This window comes from Stegodyphus dumicola, chromosome 6, assembly GCF_044657685.1.
Source record: "Stegodyphus dumicola isolate Sdum_Otavi_A_Nest chromosome 6, ASM4465768v1".
Classification (NCBI taxonomy): domain Eukaryota; kingdom Metazoa; phylum Arthropoda; class Arachnida; order Araneae; family Eresidae; genus Stegodyphus; species Stegodyphus dumicola.
The window spans coordinates 86,775,783-86,799,612 of record NC_140773.1 but is presented as its reverse complement, the minus strand read 5'-3'; positions in this window follow the sequence as shown (position 1 = coordinate 86,799,612).

The following is a 23,830-nucleotide window of genomic DNA, read 5'->3' as shown; positions in this document are numbered from 1 at the left end:
TTGATTTCCAACATGAGGTTAAACCAGTATCTAAACGTTCTACTAAAAAGGAAAATATAATAATATTTTTAGAGGCTTAGTAAGCATTTGTGAAGTAACGGAGCTTTAAATCCTTATAGGTGTACACATACCTATATAAATAATAACGAATAAATAAATAGATACTGTTTACTACCTGTAAAATTCAGTATTTTTATTCAAGTTGCAGCACTTGCAATTGCAATTTTTTATTGAACTTAGGTAAGTTATATCTAGGATGGAGCATTCGAATCCTCCAATCTCACACGTTTTAAAAATATTCCAGATTTAGAAACTCGAAATTTTGTACTTCTTTGAAGGCAAAAGACCGTCAAATATTGCATTTCAAATCAATAATACTTTTTTTTATCATTTAATAAAAATATGATTAACAACAATAATAGTAATAGTATTACTAATTACACGATTAACGGAATTTTAATGGATCTGGATCGCGTTCTTTGTTACCTGGATCGTAATATCTTCATGGCGTCTTTCACGCCCGTGCTCATTAAATGTCTGGAAAGAATTTTAGCGTTGCAGTGTTTATGTCTGTTTATTAAACACTTCAATAATCGCTATTTTTCACATGTGCTTCAATTTATAAAATGCTTGAAAGGTGTAAAATGTCTAAACTCTTATTTAAGTATGTGTTGTCAAATTATATTGAAAAAATGAACATTTTTAAGAGTTTTATGAAACTCAAGAGTTTTCAATTACGTGCTTTTTTATGAAATGACACATTTACCTTCTTCATCTAAATGTAGGCGTATTTCTGAAAACTGTTTCTGTATCTTCATTTTATATTAAATTCGAATTCAAAAATTTTCATTAACTAAAAACATTTTACATTGAATAAAAAAATGTGTTTCTTATTGTTATTGTTGTTTTTACGTGAAATGATATTTAAGAAATTCGAGAATTTTTTGAGATTATTATTTATAAAAAAATTATAATTCATCCTAATTCCGGTTATAAAAGTTAATCACATTGCCACTGAGATTAGAGCTTTTAGAAAATAAATTCTGAATAAAATTTAGTAATTTAAATAATTCAGACTGATGAAGCGAAACGTACAAATTGGATCAAAATCCAGGTTTTTTAACAATGCGAGCTTTAAGGAAAGATTTTTTAAGATTAACCCTTAATAAATTTTAAAAAACTTTAAATATTTTATAAATTACATTTAATAATCCATTTTCATTGCAACGAAAGGAATAATTTAATCTTTTTTACGTCTAAACACACTGCACTGCTTTTTTACGGTCTAAACACACTGCGATAGTTAATGCTTTATTAGAAGATAATGAAACTCCATTTATTTCTAAAAGATTACTGAAAAGAAAAACTTTTCCTGCTTTGAGCAATTTTGTCCCGGTTTCAAATTGATTTTGAGAAATTTTCTTTTGTACTTTCATAATTACTTTTTAGCATATACTTTATGTCTATTGCTTGCTCCGAAATTTATTTTACTTCTTTCGCAACACTATATCATGCACACTCTTTCAATTTTATGAACAAAGTCTCGGAGATTTGACTTTTTTATAAGATTCATGGAAAGAGATTACTATTCTGACAGCTGTTTTTGAGGGATGCTAGATTATTCCTGCCCAGAAAATGTAATTCCGCAAGTATAACTACATTTTTTAATCTTCCATCTTCTTCGAGTTCTATGACAAATATTCCTTCCTTCCGTTTCTGAAATTAGATTTTCTTCGTCATTGAAGCGCATACCGTCTGAGTATTCTACTTTCAGAAGCCCAAATATTATTCAGAATTTTATAAGATATTTGTTTGATAGGACTAATTTTGTTTCTTATCTGTTTGAATTTTATTCTCTCTTCAACATGCCTATGCTATTATCCTCTTTATTCAGTTTAGAACTGGTTAAATAGTTATTTTCAACATTACGCTTGTTTTTTTAATTGGCTACCTACTCATTCATTCGCATAAGAGGGGACTTACAGCGATAGTCTTCTAAATATGTATTTGCTTGCATTTTTTATTTTATTAGAACTTATTGTGAAAACATATTTATGACAAGATAGACAATAATGCCTCTTGGGAGAAATACTTATTGCAAACCTCATGCTAAATCGATCATGGAAAATAAACGCGCAGCTACATTTTGAATAATTAAGTCTTTTTCACTAAATAAGTGCGCAAATTTCTCGTACCGTTAATTTAAAATGAAATAATAAAAATTTAAATTAATTTTTACTATTTTATTTTGTTATTTTAACACCTCTGTTTAAATATAAGATTTTGTGATTTATGCATGTTATTTATGAGGACCCAGTAATTAAACAATAGGTATACTAGCGAAACGAGACTATGAAGTAGAAATTCTGTAGAATCCCAACAAAGGTATAATCGAAAGTAGAAGGAAGATAGTGAAGAGAAATGTAATAGTAGGCCTACTCTGTAAAAAAAAAATCTGTAAGGTTACTAAGAAAACTCATGGAAACTGGGATGCCATGGGTTATTTGAGTAACAGAAACAGGTGTTTTCTTTGTAACATTACAAGAGTTTTGCCTGTAATGGTTACAGATCTTTTTCTTGTAATATCACAGCATATAGTTATGTAAGTAGAGCATATTTTTCTCATGTAAATTCCCAAACGATATATCTGTAATGGTTACAGATTATTTGCGTGTAATATTACAGCAAATAATTATGTAAAAAGAACATGTTTTCTCATGTAAAATCCCAAACAATATATCTGTAATGGTTACAGATTATTTGCGTGTAATATTACAGCAAATAATTATGTAAAAAGAACATGTTTTTCTCATGTAAAATCTCAACAGATATATCTGTAACCGTTACAGGTTATTTGCTTGCATTATTATAGCAAGTTATTATGTGAGAAGATACTTTTCTTACGTAAAATTCCAATGGTTGTATCTGTAAAGGTTTAAGATTATTTCCTTCTAATATTCCATTAAGTAATTATGTGTGTAGAATATATTTTTCATAGATAATACTAAAGGATATGTTTATAAAAGTAATAGATTTTTTGTCTAAAATGATGCTTATTATAGTAAAATATATTGAAATCAAGATGTTTTGAGTAAAACAATATCTGCATGTTTATATCATTATACAGATATATGCAAGTGAAGCATAATAGTTTGGCTTTTTAAATTAGTCAATTTGACCTCAGAATAGCATTAATTTAAAAGATGTGCTTTCAACAGCAATGTTCTTTTTTCAAAAAGTAACATTAGTCTGTTGCAGAGTATTTTTGTTTTATGAAGAGAAACTTATGTCTGATATTATTGAAAGGCCTTTCATATTATCATTTTGATTAATTTAAAAGTTCAAATTGATATGCTACTCCTTATATTTGCCCTGTAAAATAGCTGAAAAAAATAGTATGTTTTATTTGCATGTTAGTGTCAGTTAATAAGATATGTTATAGAACTTTCTTTTTAGTAATTTTAGCTAAAATAGACACATGTTGCTTTAGATTTAACTTATATGAGTAAACGTGTTGCATGTTGATATGATCATATTATTACAGTAAAAGACATTTTGTGAAATATTTCTATGAAGAACTCAGAACAGCTGTTCTTCATATTTCAAAAATATATTCTCTCCTTCTAAAAAATGACATTTTCAGTAAATTAAAGAATTCAACATAGCAATGAACTTCATTTTGTTACTACAAGGAATTCAAATTTTGTTCATACGCTTGAATTACAACGTCTAACTAATTTTTTTTTATTCTTATCTGCACTCAGTGTTTGTCAACAGTCTGCTATTGTTTGAAATAATGCATAACTTTTTTACTTACCTTCAAATAATTTCCTTTGAATTAACAGATAGGAGTCTTTCATTAAAAACCTAATGTCATGCTTTTTGAATAAGCATAAAACTTTGCCAACTGACCTTAATTTTTAAAGCCTTGTTTCCCTTAAAATTCTTAATACAATTATGCCTTTTAAGAAATTTATTTCTAAAATTAATACTTCAGTTTAGCTTAAAATTTAATGCATTTTAATTTTACCTATAATTTTTTACAAACATAATATGTAATAAATCTAAGCTTAATATTTACCATTTCGAAAGTGATACTAAAAAGTATTCCTAGTTATTATAAATTTCGAGATTCGCATACAAAATTGTGAAATAAACATGTGACAACAGAAAACAAACTTTATGCTCTCTCTATATTACAGCATGTTAATTAAGAAGTTTATTGAATTTATAATTTTATTGTGAAACACTATGAAGCAAATGATATGCTAATTAAAATACAGAAGTAAAAATAATTTATTACTTAATTCATAAACTTTACATAAAACCTGAAAAAAAGAATTAATTAAAAAAAAACATAATAAAATGTAATAAACATTTCATAAAAATTCGTTTCGACTGCTTGGAAAAAATGAATGGTTTTTCTCCTCTTTGTAAACCATGTCTCCTAAATAAAGAAAAAAACATTTCTTTTAAAATCATAATCATGCTCTTAAAAAGCTTATAAAAATTATTTTAATAGATGTTTTAAACATGTGCTTATATAACACTTTTAATCATATTTCTTTATAATATCTTAATTAATTAAGAATAGCTTAAGTTCTTTAAAAAATTGGATTACAGTGAACCGTCTCATTACAAGCTACCTCAGTCAATCATTTTTCAAATTTAACCAGCATTCCTCATAAAATAACTAATTAGTAAACATAACTTCTCTAGGATGCCCACTATCATTTAAAGATCAAAATTTTCAGGAATCACATATAGCTAGCTTAGAGAAGGTTCATTGTACAAAAACAGCCAATATTCAAATATTTTCATAAATGAAGACACCATAGTTATTAAACATAATATACAGTATACTTATATTCAGAACTTGAATAAATTTCTCAAACTGTTTTAGCATTCGAAAAATATTATATTTCTTACCTTAAATTTCTAAAACAATATTACATATTCGTCCAAAGGAATCACTGGGACTCGGACAACATTTTCCCCTTAGCTTTCTTTTAGCACAGGATTCTGAATATGTTTTAAAGATTTAGGTAATGTTTGTCTTCCTTAAGGCGGTCACAAAACAAGTTACCCTAAATGTTTTGTCCGCATAGTGGTCATTTTCATCTTACTGATTTGCTAGTGGATTTTGGGTGCATGGCCTATCATTGATGAAACAATAATAGTGAACAGCTTCAAGAAAATGGGCATATCTAATGCTCTTGATGCCATATTCCCACTTATTTTTACTAATTTTATCTTCCGAAAATTAAGAGGGAAAAATTAAACGAATAATTTAATTTCCAAAGGACACAGTCACAGTAGGAATATAAAAAATGAAAAGTAATCATGGATAAACTACTACTATCACAATATTATTTATTTAAAAGAAACCTCTATTTCAATAAGAATACACATAATTGCAACATCTAATAAGTTATCTCATTTCTTCTTTATAATTTGAACTTCTGTCATTCTCATTGTTGTTCTTGCAAATCCTTAGGCCTCAGATCATACATAAATAATTAGAGAAGGTTGTGGTCCGATGCTTGCTAGGGTGAACATTCAGCTGATATGGCAAAATTGCACAGTGAATGGCAGTTGGTATTTGCTTTCACTATCATAGATCATTGTTTGTATTAGGCTGACATAATATTCAACAGTTAGAAGAGAAAGATTCAACGGGGCCTTAAGTGTGCAAAAGTTTGCCTTTGTTAGTATGACGAAAACAATCATTATGTTGATAAATCCATTTTAAAATCTTGGGATATTCATTTTCTGAATGCATTAAAAGGAGGAAAATTATGTAAATATTTTTTTAATTTTCAGAATCTGGTTCTAAAGCTGGGTGGGATGGAATATGCAACGCAATATGGTAATTCTGAAGATCATTGCTCGTGGCACTACAAACTAAACGGTGATAACTTGCATGCTGTAGAAGAAGACACAAATTGCAGTTCCAGATGCATTAAATGCTTTGAGGTCTAGGGAGTAGCAGTGGGCAATACTAAGAGTGAAATTCAAGGTATAGGGAAGTAGGAATGAAAATTACTTTTATCAGATAACTTAAATGGTTATGTTACTAAGCGTTCTTATTGGAATGTAGGTTTCTTTTAAATAATAATACTATGATAGTTACCAGTAGTTCATTCATGAATATTTTTGATTGGTTATCTTATTGTAATCACATCCTTCAAAATTAAATTGATTGCTTAATTTCCCCCTTGATTTTCATACTATAATATTAGTAAAAAGGAAGAAAAAAGTCTTCAAGTAAACATAACTCCTTTCTCCCTCTCTCTCTCTATATATATAGGTATGTATCTTCATGTGCAACTAAGCAAACCAAATGTGACTTTTTCTTCTTTAAAAAAAATTGTGTAAATAAATAGAATTAAGTTCATTTCAAAGACATATGACACATGAAATATACATGATCAAAATAAATTAGAAAATTAAGTTCAAATACATTTTAAGCTAAATTACGTGTTGCAATGTAAGTTGCAATAATTCAGTTGTAATAATTAATACTAACAAAACCAAACATCATATTCCCATTCTGCAAAGTATAAAAATTCTTCTGCAAAACTGAAAAAATCACCAACACTTTGGCTTATTTGATAACTTTCAAATTCACTCCTTTGTTTGCATTTAGAATTTATAACTTTAATTTTCCACAGAAATTTGTTTTTGATTTAAAAAATTTTCACTGGCATAATTTCATTCACTTCAGCATATATTAATAGATGCAGAAGGTTTTTGTACCTTACATAATTTTAAATCTTATGTAAACTAACGTAATTAATAACAAAATCAAAACATAGATCAGAAACAGCATAAAATTTAATTAATAATTACTACTAGTGTCACACAAAATGCTATGAAATTAATTAATAAAATAAGAATGAGATAAAATATATAGAATTAATATTCCACATGTGTGAAGTTTGGAAGTTTTACGTTAAATATTTTTTTTAATTAAGTATTTTTAAAAATGACCCCTTAAAGCATGGGACCTTTCGTAATTAGAACTTGCAAATCCACTTCGCTAGTCCTTCATAGCATTGCTTTTCTTTTATTAACAAGAAATATTGCATTCAGTTATTTAATTTAAGATATCAAAAATAATGCTACTGAAAGGCATGAATACTTACTTAAATTTGAAATTAATTTGGTTGACTTAAAATAATATTTAAAAAAATAAATCTTCATATATATACGTCTAAAAATCAGACCTTATTAATTTTCTTTTATTTGAACGATATCTGAATTCTGCCTTAGTTTGGACTAGTAAATCATTGGGCAATTAAATGCCAAGCTATAAGAGAACTAATGTAGTTTACAAATGCACTGAATTTTATTTCCGGTATTAACTTTCAAAGAAAGTAAAATTTTCTGCATATTTGCATCACTTGGATTGATAGAATATGGCAAAGCATGCAAAGGCAATCAGCCTAAAGGGAAGTTGTATGCAAAGGCAATCAGCCTAAAAGGAAGTATTCATGGCCGGTTTTGTAAGGGAAAGTAGCTTGCATTTCCATTTATTCATGTATGTATATATATATTGTTACGAATTTGGTATTTAAAAAGCTAATGTTAGTTCAATTATAAATTAAATGGTTTTATTTCTCGCGCAGTGCAGCGCGTGACGAATATTAAAAGAAAGTTAAGCCGGAAAAATTAAAAATACAAGAGCGCGTGCGTTAAATAAATAAATATCTCTTTTTGATTTCCAGAAAGTGCTGGAAAATTCTACCGCGTGATTTTAAAATCTTATAAAAGGAGGAAAACATCTCAGTTTGTGAGTAGTTGTTTAGTTTGTTGTTGTTTAGAAAACTACTGTTGTTGATTGTAGCGAATTCGCGGATTAGCGTTCTTTAGCTGTTTTGAATTACGTTCTATTGGACATTTGAGTAGTTAAAAGATAACTACTGTGAGATATTGTAATACTGCATGATAATTTGAGAAAATTTAAGCATTTTTGTTGTGATAATAATAAATTTTTGTTCATTTTTCATCGGACTTGTGCATTCATTTCATAACGAACCCGTACGCACGCAACAATTTTTGGTGTCAGGAGTGGGGTTTGAATGCCAATAACAAGAGCGATGGAAGAACAATTCAGGCAAATGATGACTGCATTTGCTGCTTTCCAAGAAAAGATGGAAGGAGCCGTCAACTCCGTTAAGGAAGATATAAAAGCTGTACAAGAGAAAATGGATGCTGGTCAAATATCCGTTAAGGAAGAAATGAAATTGGGCCAGGAATGCGTTAAGGAAGAGATGAAATCCCTTAAAGACGAGATGAAAGCAGGTCAGGACGAAATGAAAAGAGAAATTACCTGCGTAATAGAAAATAAATTTGAGGCTATGGAAGGCAGAATAGACGCGGTTGAAACTAAAGTTGGACAAATAGAAGAAAGAGTTTCTTCGGTAAAAGAACAAGTAGAAGAAAGAATTTCTTCTGTAAAAGAACATATAGAAGAGAGAGTTTCTGCCGTCGAACAACAAATTGATGATAGGGTTTCTGCTGCCGTTACCAAAGAAGTTGACAGCCTAAAGAAGTGCATAGCGACGGTAGGAAACAATTCTGAAGGTTTTAAATTTTTATCGATGCCTGCTCGTTCCGTTCTGAAACTATCTACATATGATGGGAAGACCTCCTGGCAGGTGTATAGGACACAATTTTCTATCGTTGCGGATGCGAATGGATGGGATTCCCAAGCTAAGGCCTGTCATCTCGCCGCTTCTCTGAGAGCAGACGCAGCGGATATCCTGCAGACGCTTCCCGAAAATCAAAGGTTAGATTTCGAAGCTCTATCCGTTGCTTTGGAGCGGCGCTTCGGCGAGAAATTTTTAAAAGACTACAGCAGGCTCCAATTAAAATCTCGTCAACAGAAGCCTACCGAAACACTTCAGGAGCTCGCCGCGGATGTTGAAAGGCTGTCCCATCTCGCCTTTTCGGAATGCCCGACAGAAACAAGGGAAATCCTGTCCTTACAATACTTTATCGACGGCATCCGAGATGCTGAAATACAGAAAGCTCTTCGAATGGCAGATGTAAAGGACATAAAAAGCGCTCTGTTGTACGCCATGAAGTTCGAGGCAGCCCAGCAAGCAACTAGTAGAGATCGCTACCCAGTTAGAGCTGTGCGAGTCCATGAGCCAGTGGATCAACTGATGGCTCGTTTAGATGATTTAGCCAGACAAGTCGAAGATTTGATACGGAGTAGGAGCGAGAAGAAAGTGGCTCTAAGGTGTTGGAGATGTGGTAGTGAAGGTCACCTAAGACGGAATTGCAGAACACCCCATGGTACGGAATATAAAGCAGATGATTTTACCAGACAAGTCAGTGGCTTGAGACGGAACAGAAGTGAAAAGAAACTAATTCTTAAGTGCTGGAACTGCGGAGTTGAAGGCCACATACGAAGAAACTGCAGAACACCCCGAGGTACGGAAAATAAGACCATTTCCCAGCAACAACGCAGTAAACAAATTAGTGACCATATCGAGGAACGGAGGTTGCCAGATAGTGAAAAACCTTGTTTTAAAGCTTTTAAAATTTATACAGTGAGTGGCAACAATAACGGACTGTCCATCAATGGGAATATCGATGGAGTTCCTTGCAGTATGATCATTGACACAGGAGCTAATGTTACCATCATTAGGAAAGATTTAGCTGAACAGTTTAAAGATAATCTTATTTGGACGCCATCCTGTGTTACCCTTCAGACTGCGTCTGGTGACAAGATCGACATAACTGGGAAGTTAAACGTAAACATCACGTTTGGAAGTGCCGCCTACCATCACACAGCATATGTGGCGGATATTACAGATCCATGCATACTCGGATTGGACTTTTTAAGGAAATACAATTTTTCCTTAGACTTGAAAAACAACAAACTGCTTTCAGGATCTGAAGACATGACTATCCATCCTAAGAAGGGATCCTCACCTGGAAATGCCGACGCTTTGTCCGAAAGAACCAGCTCGAGAAACAGCCGAAATCATGCTAGGGTCGAAAAGAAACACCAGACTACCAGCTATTCTCCATCTCAGATGCTCTTCGGTCGAGACATTGTCTGCCTTGTGACCGCCTGTTTCATCGCCGTACGGATGCGCCTTCATCGCCTGAGGAACACATCCAAGATGTCAAGGCCCGTTTTGAAGTGATGCACCGTTCCGCACGAAAGCGAGTGAACTTGGCGACGGAGAAAGTGAAGACCAGATGCGACACAAGAGCTACTAGACAGAGATCCAACAAAGGAGACAAGGTGTGGTTGTGGAACCCAATTCAACGAAAAAGATTGAACCCTAAATTACAGTCACCTTCGGATGGTCCATATACAGTGCTGAACACGAATGACGTCGTGGTTCGGATCCGTGAGTCTTCGAACTCTTACGACAGGTTAGCTCATTACTATGGCCATAGTACGTAATGTAAATAATTGTAAATAGTATCAAACCATGGTCCTTTTTGTTTATAAATGTGTATTTGATTTGTATTCAGTATTTGATTTGTATTTAGTATTTGATTTGTATTTAGTATTTGTTTTGTGTTTAGTATTTGATAGCATTTGATTTGTTTAAGTTAGTTATTGCATTTATTGTTTATATTGTTTGATATTGTAATGTAATGTTTATGCCTCAGTTGCATTTATGCCACAGTTGTAAGTTTAGCTTCCTGTCCAGGGATTGTACTGCCCGGGACGTGCAGTCCTTGGGAAGGGGGCAGTGTTACGAATTTGGTATTTAAAAAGCTAATGTTAGTTCAATTATAAATTAAATGGTTTTATTTCTCGCGCAGTGCAGCGCGTGACGAATATTAAAAGAAAGCTAAGCCGGAAAAATTAAAAATACAAGAGCGCGTGCGTTAAATAAATAAATATCTCTTTTTGATTTCGAGAAAGTGCTGGAAAATTCTAGCGCGTGATTTTAAAATCTTATAAAAGGAGGAAAACATCTCAGTTTGTAGTAGTTGTTTAGTTTGTTGTTGTTTAGAAAACTACTGTTGTTGATTGTAGCGAATTCGCGGATTAGCGTTCTTTAGCTGTTTTGAATTACGTTCTATTGGACATTTGAGTAGTTAAAAGATAACTACTGTGAGATATTGTAATACTGCATGATAATTTGAGAAAATTTAAGCATTTTTGTTGTGATAATAATAAATTTTTGTTCATTTTTCATCGGACTTGTGCATTCATTTCATAACGAACCCGTACGCACGCAACAATATATATATATTTACATTGTTAATTCTAAAATCAATGCTTCATTAAAAATTCATTATTATTTTATTTTTAATACAACATACAGATACAGAATTGTTTTAAATTCCAATAAACAATAATAATTTATTTTTAAGAAAACTTATTTTATGATTTATATATTATATTACATGAATAAGAGAAACATTTGTGAAGAAATGTATTAAACTTGTATTAGCAGATTCATGCTATCCTAGTAACAAGACTATCATACTTCAAAACTGTATTAAAACTGGGCAAAATAAAATCAACATAAATTCTACATTAAATGTTTAAAAACTTATAATTATGCAATGGTAGTTATATATACAATATAATATATGTTGTCATTTATAAAATATTAATGAAATGATATTTTTGGAAATAATGCACAAAATTTTAGTTTTGTTTTATAATTAGTTTAACGAATTGTTAGAAAAATATTTTAGGTCATTTCCATTTTTCCCCTGTTGATATATATTGGTATATTAAAATATATGGAATAATTAAGTTGCATCTAGTTAGTAAAACAAAACATTACGAAAAGTATGATACGGCATATTTTTAATCAATATAATTACTTCATTTTGGAATTATAATATTTTCGTAAGAAATTAATACCACTGAAAAAAATATTATTACACTAAAGGAATAAGCGAGATTCTCGACCGCATTGTTCAAGTTTTTGTAATTTTACTTCATAACACACTCGTACATAAACATATTAGACTGAATTATAAACTAGGTATAACTAATTAGATAATCCTAGACAAAGAATAAACTAAACCTAGTAAGCAAAAAAATATATACATTACATTCAGAATTCTAAATGTTTATATAAACGTTTCTCGCAAGGCCTGCCGGGAAAAAGATGTCAAACGTTCTATGGTCAGACGATTGGAAAAGAACGCTAAAATGATTAGTTTTGTTTTCAACAACCACATTACCATTTCAATTATATACCACAAACAGTGATTAAATTTTGGAATAATTAGTTTTAAATAATAATACGGGCAGTTTAAGGCGTAATTTATCGGATGCACAATGACAAAATACTACTATTAGATCTGCATTTGGAATAAATATTTTGCACTCTTTCAACTCATTAGACATTACGAACACGATATTAATTAATCGCAAAGCTTAAACGTTTAAATACTTACTCACTACATATAACAGTGCAAAGTGCATGAGAATAATCTGCATAAAATGAACAAAAAATATTTCAAGTAGTAATTGTAAACATTTTCTTACTTACCTGCGCTATACAAACAACATGCATTCAGCCATGTTTTTTTTCTGCAACTAGCTTTCAAACACTTTTCTCCTGATTGGCTAATTTTCAGTCAGTCACGTGATTCTTCCGCGCGGCTACTGAAACATTGTCTGTAATGTTACAAGCAAATCAGCTGTTACCGCTACAGTTTGCTTTCAACCTGTTACCATTACAGGAAATTCTTCTGTAACTTTTTGATTTCTGTAACTTTACAAAACTTTTGCCTGTAAAGAGAGAACTTTTTTTTTACCGTGTATAATTTGGTACAGAATAGTCCATGAAAGACAACATTTGCTTGTACACATTAATCCCCCCCCCGCGAGTTAGAATCATTTTTCGGCGGAGTGGGAGTAGGTGCATATTCCCGCTCCTAATCACTTTTAGCGCTTTCGCCGCTTAAAACTGCTGTGAGATTATTGGAAACATTTGTAGTTTTTGTAGATCAGATTAGCATTTATGCATATAAGAAGCGTCAGTCTGAGCTGTCAAATAGCTGTAATCTTGGGAACATTATCGAGGACACGAACACTAATCTGTGAATTTTCTGCCGAATCCCCTAAGATACTTAAAACTTTCATGCTGCGAGAAATACAGGATCAGAGATTAGTCTGTTCCTTCCACATTCAGTGCAATATTCGAGAAAAATTAATAAATATGCCGACTTTATTCCATTTACCCATTTTGCTATTTATTGAGCAAAAGGCGTTTTGTTACTGTAAAAAAATGCGATGCAAAGACCTGATGATCATTCTGATGCATATGTGCTGGAGATTATAAGAAAACGATGAACAGAAGTGTCTATTACTAAGACCAAAGAGTGTCCACGTCGATTTTGCAGCCATCACTATATCTTGCTTCCTTGTTTATATTTTCAGCAATTTTTATGGGAATTCGATCTGTGAATAGAAAAAATAGCAGTGGGGTGACTATAATGTGATGCATGTGTAGCAAATTAGTGGAATCAATGCGCGTTGAAGGAGACTGAGATTATTTCTCGTGTTGACTATCCTTTTCTTTGCCAAGAAGGAGATATTTTAAAACACAATGTGTCCTCTAACTGTTCTGTGACACAGTCTGGGGAAGTGTGGAAGGAATTCCCTTGCATTTTTGTATAGCATGTTTTGGAATCTGTAGTTTCTGCTTACAGATGTTTGACATCATATAATCTGGAAAGCCTTTTATCTGTGATCATGACCATGTAACAGAGTTCTTGGACACTTTTAATAGACTTCTGTGAGGAGTCTGACTCCAGGCTTTACTTCAGCTGTTGTTTGTTTCATCGTTGTCTGTAATCAGGAAAGCTTGTAACCCTTTGTTTGCATCCTCTTGTGCTCTGGTAACCACTATGTTTGCTTCTGTAACAATGAGCGGAAATCATCATAGTAAGATATGAGATTTGCATAGCCGCATAAATTATTCTATAGCAATGCTTAATTTGCTACCATGTTCCAAAATAGTGGCTTCTAACAGGGGAATATGGAGATTCTTTCGCTAAAGGTTTTTCCACTTTGGTATCATATAATGCTATTCAAATTCTGGAATCAAAATTAAAATACCGGCTGAAAGAACAACAATGTTTATAACGTTTATTAGCTTATCATTCACAAAGTTATCATCCATTATCTTAAAGCAATTTAGTGATACGCTATTTCTGTTTGTGATCTTAAAAATTTTGAAAACTGTCCTTCTGCCATTAACATTCACTTTCGCAAACTGTGTCTGGTTGTATATTATATAACCAGTACACGCATAGATATGCAGAATGTTATAAAAATGAGCATTTATCTTTTTTCTAATTAGTGATCATCATCATGTTTTGACAGTTACAAAATGTCTTAAAATTAAGCAACGCATTTTATAAAAAAAATTTAAGTATTATATATGGGAAGTTTTACAAGTATAAAATCTAGCTTTATATATGGTCACTGCAGAACAAATATTCCAGTTTTCCAGTTTTCCAAATATTGTCTAAACAATTATGAGTTACCCCCCCTCCCCTCACACACACACAAAAGAAACTTATGTTTCCTACTCTCACGTGCAAAGCTCACGCAGCTATTCCACAAAGGATATATTTATTGAAATACTTTTTTGTGTTACCGAGGTAAATCGAAAATATTTAAAGCATCTGCAAGCGAAAGTTGCTGATTTAAGCCAGTGATAATTCCACTTGATTACATGATATTAGGAGTTTTTAATTAAAGCATAGTTTGAACTGTACGTTTAATGAGAAATGAATATAAGAAACTAACGAATTTTAAGAAATTTGAGTACTGAAATTTTGAAATTGCATCTACATTTATTACAAAGATACAAGTTAATTTGTTAAATGAAGTGCAATTAACGCTCATGAAACTTAAGGTTCTATCATAATGTAGTTAAGCAACATATTTGACTAATAGTTAACTTTTATATTTTCCCAGAATATTTTGAAATTAAATTAAATGTAGAGAAAAAAAGGAATATTTTAAGAATTAAGAAATACTGAACAATGCAAAAACAGCGTTAATTTTTAATACACGCTTTTGCAGAACGCTTTTTTTGAGTTCAAACATTGTTCGGTTTTTAAGACCACGTTTTAAAAATATGATTGGGAAAACAGATGCAAAAATACAATTATTGGACTTCGAACCGTTTTCAAGATTATTAGGATTTGAGAATTCCAAACTTCCATTCGTAAACCGCCTTATAAGAGACTGAGCTTAAAACTACACTAAACTTGGCATATTCCAAGAAAACACGAATTTTTGGAATTATAAGTCAGTGTAAATATCGAAGTAAGCATTAAATTATTTTAATTTTGTTTTAGATTATTTGTGTAAAATTTATTTGTGTAAAATTATATTTGTGTAAAATTTAAGGTAATGTTATTTTTTCCCCTCGACAAGCACATTAAAATAAAAGTTCACCTTTTTATATTGTATGTTAAAGGATTTGGTGATCTTATTATTTACCAAACAAAACGTAATTTACTTAATTCTCTCAACCTTTGCAAGGCAGCGTGTTTTAAATTTCGATATTTTTCTGCTATTAAAAAGACTGTTTTATTATCGTTATTACATAATGCAAAGTTAAATAACGTTATCCATTAACTCAAAGTATATTAACATAGCAAAAATTCTTCGGTGCATTTCTAAGACCTAATATTAATGATACTCATTTTTACCATACTTTAATGCTTTTAATTTTGAAGCTAGCAAATCCAGTTTCTTCCAAGAAGCTATTTGCTTTGAATGAGGAATTAATTTCGCCCCTAAACGAGTTTTTTTAGCCTTAATTATTTATTTTTTGCTTAAATTTTACTTTCAATTTAATTAAATTTATACAAACTATTACAGTTTTCACTAAAGTTCCTCTTCTTTTTAAACACAGTTGCTGATTTAAAATGTTGATTAAATTCTTAATTCATACCCGAAAGAAGTGCAAAAGAAAATTTAATAAGACTGAAGTTTATTTTATAACTTTTCATATTTTATTTTCTTCGTCTCATGGTTTTAAATAAAGTAATTACTGAAGTGTTCTTTTTTTACAACTGTTCTTTAACGATGTTTCAAACCTTATAGCCGATGGTTTGCGTTTGAGTTATGAGCAACTATTCTGTGATACTGAAATACACTGGCTTGATTTTTGTAATGAGTTGTTTTAAACAAAGGTACTGACTGTTTTGTTGTAATTTACACTTCATATGAATATAAGCATTGCACCTTTGACTTGCAGATTTTCCGCATTTTCTTATGTGGATTCGCCTTTACTCAGGGAGCCTAAAATTGCTTTTTGAATAATTGATCTAACTGAAGTGTATAAAAAAGAATGAAAAATGCCATAGTCTTAAGAATATTACAGAAAATTTTGAAAGACTGCATACGAAGCATAACATATCTCATAGAGAAGAGTCTTGTTTTAGTAACAACTCTTTAGACAAGATATGTCTAAGGAAGGAATTAGGTTGCGTTTTTCATTAACAGTTTAAGACAAATTTAGTGACGAACTTAATTAACAAAATTAGCTGAATTTTCTGAGTTTGTTAGCGGGCAAATTATAAGAATTGAATTTAAAAGCTAATAAATTACATTACTGTAAGATACGTGATAAAAAAAGGAATATTTTAAGAATTAAGAAATACTGAACAATGCATCATGGTGAATCGTCCAGCCCGGGATTCATGAATTTGTACATTTGTTATTTAAATTAACCAGTTATTTATAATTTCAGTCTTTACTATAATTTCTCCTTTGCATTTCCTCTCCATGTGTTCAGTTTCAATATGTATTTTAGCATAAGCACAGTGAGATTATTAAAATAAATTGTTTTGGAATAGCAGTATGAACTTTTATGATAAATTTAGCCTGTACGTCTTTTTATGTTCAATATATCTATAAAAACGTACACGAACAAAATGTTAAAAAATCAGACCACCAAAAATTCTAAACGGTTATATGCTACTATGAACAAGCACAAAAGATAACCGCTTCCATGTCCTTGATTTTTAGTTTAAATTCGATGTTTGCGGTGGATGCGGTTATTCGGAAAGAAGGAAAAACTATCAAATAGAAATGCCAATATATGCAATCCCAACGATGTTTAAATATAAGTGTAAACAGCATGTTTTTCCCTTCTAGAGCATACTATAAAACTTTCGAACCATTTGCTTCCATTCCATAAACTAAAAAAAAATTCTATTTGCTTCTCGTTCAGAAAAAGTTTAAATTCCAAAGCCGAAGGAAAAAAAATTACCTTGATCAAATCCCAAAATTTAATCCCGTAAGAGTTACTGCGATCGTATAGAAGTCCTCTGCTGAAATAAAATCCAAATAAAACCCGAAAGTTCTGCGTTCCCTGCAATGTGCACAACTTGATTTTTTGCGTCAACATCGAGCAAACAATAGGAACGCCATTTTGTGTTCCAGTTTGAAAGATGCCTTTGCCCTTAAGAACCGCCATTTTCAATACTCTCAAACCGACGATGTTTACGAGGCTATTCGGGTCTCGTTGCGAGGGAAAGGAATTTGAATTTGCATGTCAAAAATGCTGGAACGACATTCTAAGGGAACTTTTTAGATTAAATGTATGTTAAAGCGAAGCAGATTTTTTTTTGGCTGATTTAAACTCGACAGTGTTTAGTATCATTTTATTGCTTGTATACTAGACTAGAGAATCCAAATAAGGAATCGTTCAAGCTAACTGTACTTTCATTATGTATGTTTTCCGAAACACATAGATTGAAGATTTTTCACGATACCTAGAATAATGAAAATGAGAAGCTCAAAGGAATTTATATCAGCCTTATTTCTTTGTTACATCGATGACAATTATATACATTATTTGAATATATCATAACTTTAATCGAGCAATGAATCAAATTATGTATTTTGAATTTCTTTCAAAGAACTGCATTTACAGCAATTCGTTTTCCTTTGCCGAAAGCCGACTTGCGGGATGCGATTTTACGCGTACGCGTTAACTCTCTTCATTTAATTTGTTCAATACGAGACTTTCAATTATACGCGGTGCGTTGCAGAGCATCAGTCGCGTTCGTTGCGATAGTCCTCTTTAATTATTCAACTCGAATAGGAGCAAGTGTCAGCAACGAACTCATCAAAAATGAATGCTTTATGGCATCAGCTCTGCCGAGAAATTGCCAACAATTTTAACGAATATTCATCGACTGAAAATGAAGCCAAGGAAATCGTAAAATGTATAATAGCAGCAGGCAGTGAAGGGTATTTTAAATATAAAACAAGGAAAAATTAAAGATTTAGGTGAGAATGAATTTGGAGAAAATGACAAATACTTACAAAATGACTTACTTACAAAATGACAATGTCTTATTAAAGAACTATAATGACGTAACTCCTCTCACATTTGGCATGAGTTCACTATACTTATCTCGATTTACTTGCATTACAATACAATTGATACAGTTCGCAATTTAGGAGACCTAGGTTGCTTTTTTATGTTGAATAAATCCTTACATTAATTTAGGAGAGGGCCCTTAAAATGTCTGCATGAGGCTTTGCAAATCTTAAATCTAACTTTATGCATACAAAATTCTCATCATATGTACTCTGTGACTTGGGAACTGGGTGGAAGTTTGCCGACTTAGGAAACATGTGGGTAAAAGTACTGTTACGAATTTGGTATTTAAAAAGCTAATGTTAGTTCAATTATAAATTAAATGGTTTTATTTCTCGCGCAGTGCAGCGCGTGACGAATATTAAAAGAAAGCTAAGCCGGAAAAATTAAAAATACAAGAGCGCGTGCGTTAAATAAATAAATATCTCTTTTTGATTTCGAGAAAGTACTGGAAAATTCTAGCGCGTGATTTTAAAATCTTATAAAAGGAGGAAAACATCTCAGTTTGTGAGTAGTTGCTGAGTTTGTTGTTGTTTAGAAAACTACTGTTGTTGATTGTAGCGAATTCGCGGATTAGCGTTCTTTAGCTGTTTTGAATTACGTTCTATTGGACATTTGAGTAGTTAAAATATAACTACTGTGAGATTTTGTAATACTGCATGATAATTTGAGAAAATTTAAGCATTTTTGTTGTGATAATAATAAATTTTTGTTCATTTTTCATCGGACTTGTGCATTCATTTCATAACGAACCCGTACGCACGCAACAATTTTTGGTGTCAGAAGTGGGATTTGAATGCCAATAACAAGAGCGATGGAAGAACAATTCAGGCAAATGATGACTGCATTTGCTGCTTTCCAAGAAAAGATGGAAGGGGCCGTCAACTCCGTTAAGGAAGAAATGAAATTGGGCCAGGAATCCGTTAAGGAAGAAATGAAATTGGGCCAGGAATCCGTTAAGGAAGATATGAAATTGGGCCAAGATTCCGTTAAAGGAGAGATGAGATCCGTTAAAAAGGAAATGGAAGCCGTTCACGAAAAGTTGGAAGCTGGTCAAGTAACTCTTAAAGAAGACATAAAAGCTGTACAAGAAAAGATTGAAGCAGGTCAAGTCGAAATGAAAAGAGAAATACCCTGCGTAATAGAAAGTAAATTTGAGGCTATGGAAGACAGAATAGGAGCTGTCGAAAATAAAGTCGGGCAAACTGAAGAAAAGGTTTCTTCTGTCAAAGATGAAATAGAAGATAGAGTGTCGGCTGTGGAGCAACGAGTCGAAGGAAGAGTTTCGGCCTTCCAACAACAATTTGAAGAAAGACTTTCTGCCGTCGAACAACAAATTGATGATAGGGTTTCTGCTGCCGTCGCCAAAGAAGTTGACAGCCTAAAGAAGTGCATAGCGACGGTAGGAAACAATTCTGAAGGTTTCAAATTTTTATCGATGCCTGCTCGTTCCGTTCTGAAACTATCTACATATGATGGGAAGACCTCCTGGCAGGTGTATAGGACACAATTTTCTATCGTTGCGGATGCGAATGGATGGGATTCCCAAGCTAAGGCCTGTCATCTCGCCGCTTCTCTGAGAGCAGACGCAGCGGATATCCTGCAGACGCTTCCCGAAAATCAAAGGCTAGATTTCGAAGCTCTATCCGGCGCTTTGGAGCTGCGCTTCGGCGAGAAATGTTTAAAAGACTACAGCAGGCTCCAATTAAAATCTCGTCAACAGAAGCTCACCGAAACGCTTCAGGAGCTCGCCACGGATGTTGAAAGGCTGTCACATCACGCCTTTTCGGAGTGCCCGACAGAAACAAGGGAAATCCTGTCCCTGCAATATTTCATCGATGGCATCCGGGACCCTGAAATACAGAAAGCACTGCGAATGGCGGATGTTAAAGATCTGAAAAGCGCTTTAGTGTATGCCATGAAATTTGAGGCAGCCCAGCAAGCCACCAGTCGAGACCGCCATCCAGTCAGAGCTGCTCAAGTCCAGGAGCCAGGGGATCAAGTCACTGCTCGTCTAGACGATTTAACTAGACAACTGAACACCTTGAGACAGAATATTAGTGACAAGAAACCGACCGTAAAGTGCTGGAACTGCGGTGCTGAAGGACACACACGATGAAACTGCAGAACACCCCAGGGCACGGATGCTAAGACCGCTCCTAACAAACAGCAGGGAAACTAATTAGTGGCCATCTCGCGGGGCGGAGGTTGCCAGATCATGAAAAGCCCCAGTTTAAAGCGCTTCAGATTTCTGCAGTGAGAGGCGGCAGTAATGGACTTTTCATAATAGGACATATTAATGGAGTTCCCTGCAATATGACGATAGATACAGGAGCCAACGTTACCATCATCCGAAAAGATTTGGCTCAACAACTGGGAAGCAAACTTATCTGGACGCCGCCCTGCGTTACCCTACAGACTGTGTCCGGTGAGAAGATCAACATCGATGGAAAAGTAAATGCTAACATCACGTTTGGAAGTGCCGCTTACCATCACACGGCATATGTAGCAGAGATCACTGATTCTTGCATACTCGGATTGGACTTTCTAAGGAAATACAATTTTTCCTTGGACTTTAAAAATAACGAATTGCATTCTACATCTGAGGACATAGCGTTATTTGGAGTCAATGATGAAGTTAAATCTGTCCATAAAATCATAGCACAAGACAATATCACAATACCGGCAAGAACAGAAATTTTACTTCCTGGATCCATAGCCGAAAACAGAAATTTCCGCTACGGCATCATAGAATATCCCAATAACTGTAATAGCCCAAAAGGAGTACTAGTAGCCTCAACACTCGTCGACCTATCCAGAACGGTTATCCCGGTGAGAGTCGCCAATGTAACTGAGAAGGCGAGAGTTATTAAGAAAGGTGAAGTGGTTGCAACATGTACTCCAGTAACCACCGTTGAAAGAAAGAGTAACATCCAAGAATCCGTGTCTTCAGAAAGCATTACATCAGAGTTACTTCAGAATGCACAATTAAACGATGAAGAGAAGAATGCTGCCGATCGCTTCGTTAAAGATCTTCAAGTTGTTTCTCCCGCTCGTATTCTGACGTGGGTCGAACTAGTTTGATACAACATAGAATAGATACCGGTGATCATCCCCCGATCAAGCAACATCCAAGACGTCTACCGTTTGCTAAACAGGAAGAGGTGCGAACACTGTTAAAAGATATGGAAGAAGGCGATGTCATCGAGCCTTCAGTAAGTCCATGGGCATCTCCCATCGTCCTAGTCAGAAAGAAAGACGGCTCAACAAGATTTTGCGTCGACTATCGCCGGTTGAATGAGGTTACGAAGAAAGACAGTTACCCTCTTCCTAGAATTGACGACATTCTAGACACTCTTTCTGGAAGCAAGTGGTTCTCAACACTTGATTTAAAGAGTGGGTATTGGCAGGTAGAAATACAGCCTGAAGACCGAGAAAAGACGGCATTTACTACGGGACAAGGGCTTTGGCAATTCAAGGTGATGCCGTTTGGACTGTGTAATGCGCCGGCAACATTCGAACGTCTTATGGGAACTGTTTTGAAAGGCCTTTCTTACGAAGCCTGCCTCATATACCTGGACGACATTATCATCGTCGGAAAGAGTTTTGAAGAACATTTAGAAAATCTTAGGAAGGTGCTTCAGAAACTGAAAGAAGCCAATCTGAAGCTGAGTCCCGCTAAATGCAAATTGTTCCGAAAGGAAGTGACTTACCTGGGACATGTCATCTCTGCAGAAGGTGTGCGCACGGATCCTGAAAAGGTATCAGCTGTTAAATCCTGGAAACGTCCCGAAAATGTCCATCAGCTGAGAAGCTTCCTAGGGCTTTGCACCTACTATAGGAAATTCGTGAAGGACTTTTCTTCCATCGCAAGACCCCTACACAAGCTGACAGAGAGCAACCAGAAGTTCTTGTGGACAAAAGAATGCGAGGATGCATTTAACAACTTAAAGGAGGCTTTAACATCTGCTCCAATCCTGACGTATCCTCAGCTTGACCGACCATTTATTCTCGACACCGACGCGAGTAATGAAAGTGTTGGTGCTGTTTTGTCCCAAGAAATAGATGGCCAAGAACGTGTAGTGGCATACTGGAGCAAGTGCCTGTCTAAACCGGAGAGGAATTATTGTGTCACCAGGAAAGAGTTGCTCGCCATAGTCAAAGCTGTAGAACAGTTCCATCACTATCTATACGGCAGAAAATTCCTGCTCCGCACCGATCATGCATCATTGACCTGGCTTTTAAATTTCAAGAATCCTGAGGGTCAAATAGCCAGGTGGATACAGAGACTCCAAGAATATGACATTACTATCCGTCATCGTAAGGGATCATCACACGGAAACGCCGACGCCCTGTCTAGAAGACCTTGCCAAGAAAGCTGCCGATATTGTTCCAGGGTGGAAGCGAAATACGAGCTGCTGACTCCGGTCGCAAGACAAATTATAACATCAACATCGGCTGATCGAGAACCGTGGAGTGATGATGAAGTCAGGAAAGACCAGCTGGAAGACCGCGACATTAAACCCATAATTGATTTAATGGAGTCATCAAACAGAAGACCTACCTGGCAGGACATTTCTATCTGTAGTCCTACAACCAAACAATATTGGGCACTCTGGGATTCACTTCACATTCGAAACGGCGTCTTATACCGGAAATTCGAATCGGATGATGGGAACACGTTCCGATGGCAACTTATACTTCCAAGATCCCGCATTCCTGATGTCCTTAAAGAGTTACATAACAGCCCTACGGGAGGTCACTTTGGAATAATGAAGATCTTGCAGAGAGTTCGTGAGCGCTTTTACTGGAATAATGCAAAGGATGACGTGCAAAAGTGGTGCCGATCTTGCGATGCCTGTGCAGGTCGGAAAGGACCGAGGAGACGCAGCCGAGGCAAGCTGCAACGTTACAACGTAGGGGCGCCTTTTGAACGTATCGCCTTTGACATCCTGGGACCTCTGCCACGAACTGCTGATGGCAACAAATACATACTCGTTGTCATTGATTACTTCACCAAGTGGCCTGAAGCTTATCCTATTCCTGATCAAGAGGCTGTCACAGTAACTGAGGTAATGATACAGCACTGGATTTCCAGGTTCAGAGTGCCTCTTCAGTTACATTCCGATCAGGGAAGGAATTTTGCCTCGGCAGTAATCAAAGAACTATGCAAACTACTCGGCATTGACAAAACTCAAACGACGCCATTGCATCCCCAGTCGGACGGCATGGTAGAGAGGTTCAATCGAACCATCCTTAATAACCTCTCATTAGTGGTTTCCAGAAACCAACAGGACTGGGACAAGAAATTACCACTCTTTTTACTGGCTTACCGCAGTGCTGTCCACGAGACTACCGGCTATTCTCCATCACAGATGCTCTTCGGTCGTGACCTTCGTCTGCCTTGTGATCTATTGTTTGGCCGCCCTCCGGATGCTCCTTCATCGTCTGAGGAATATATT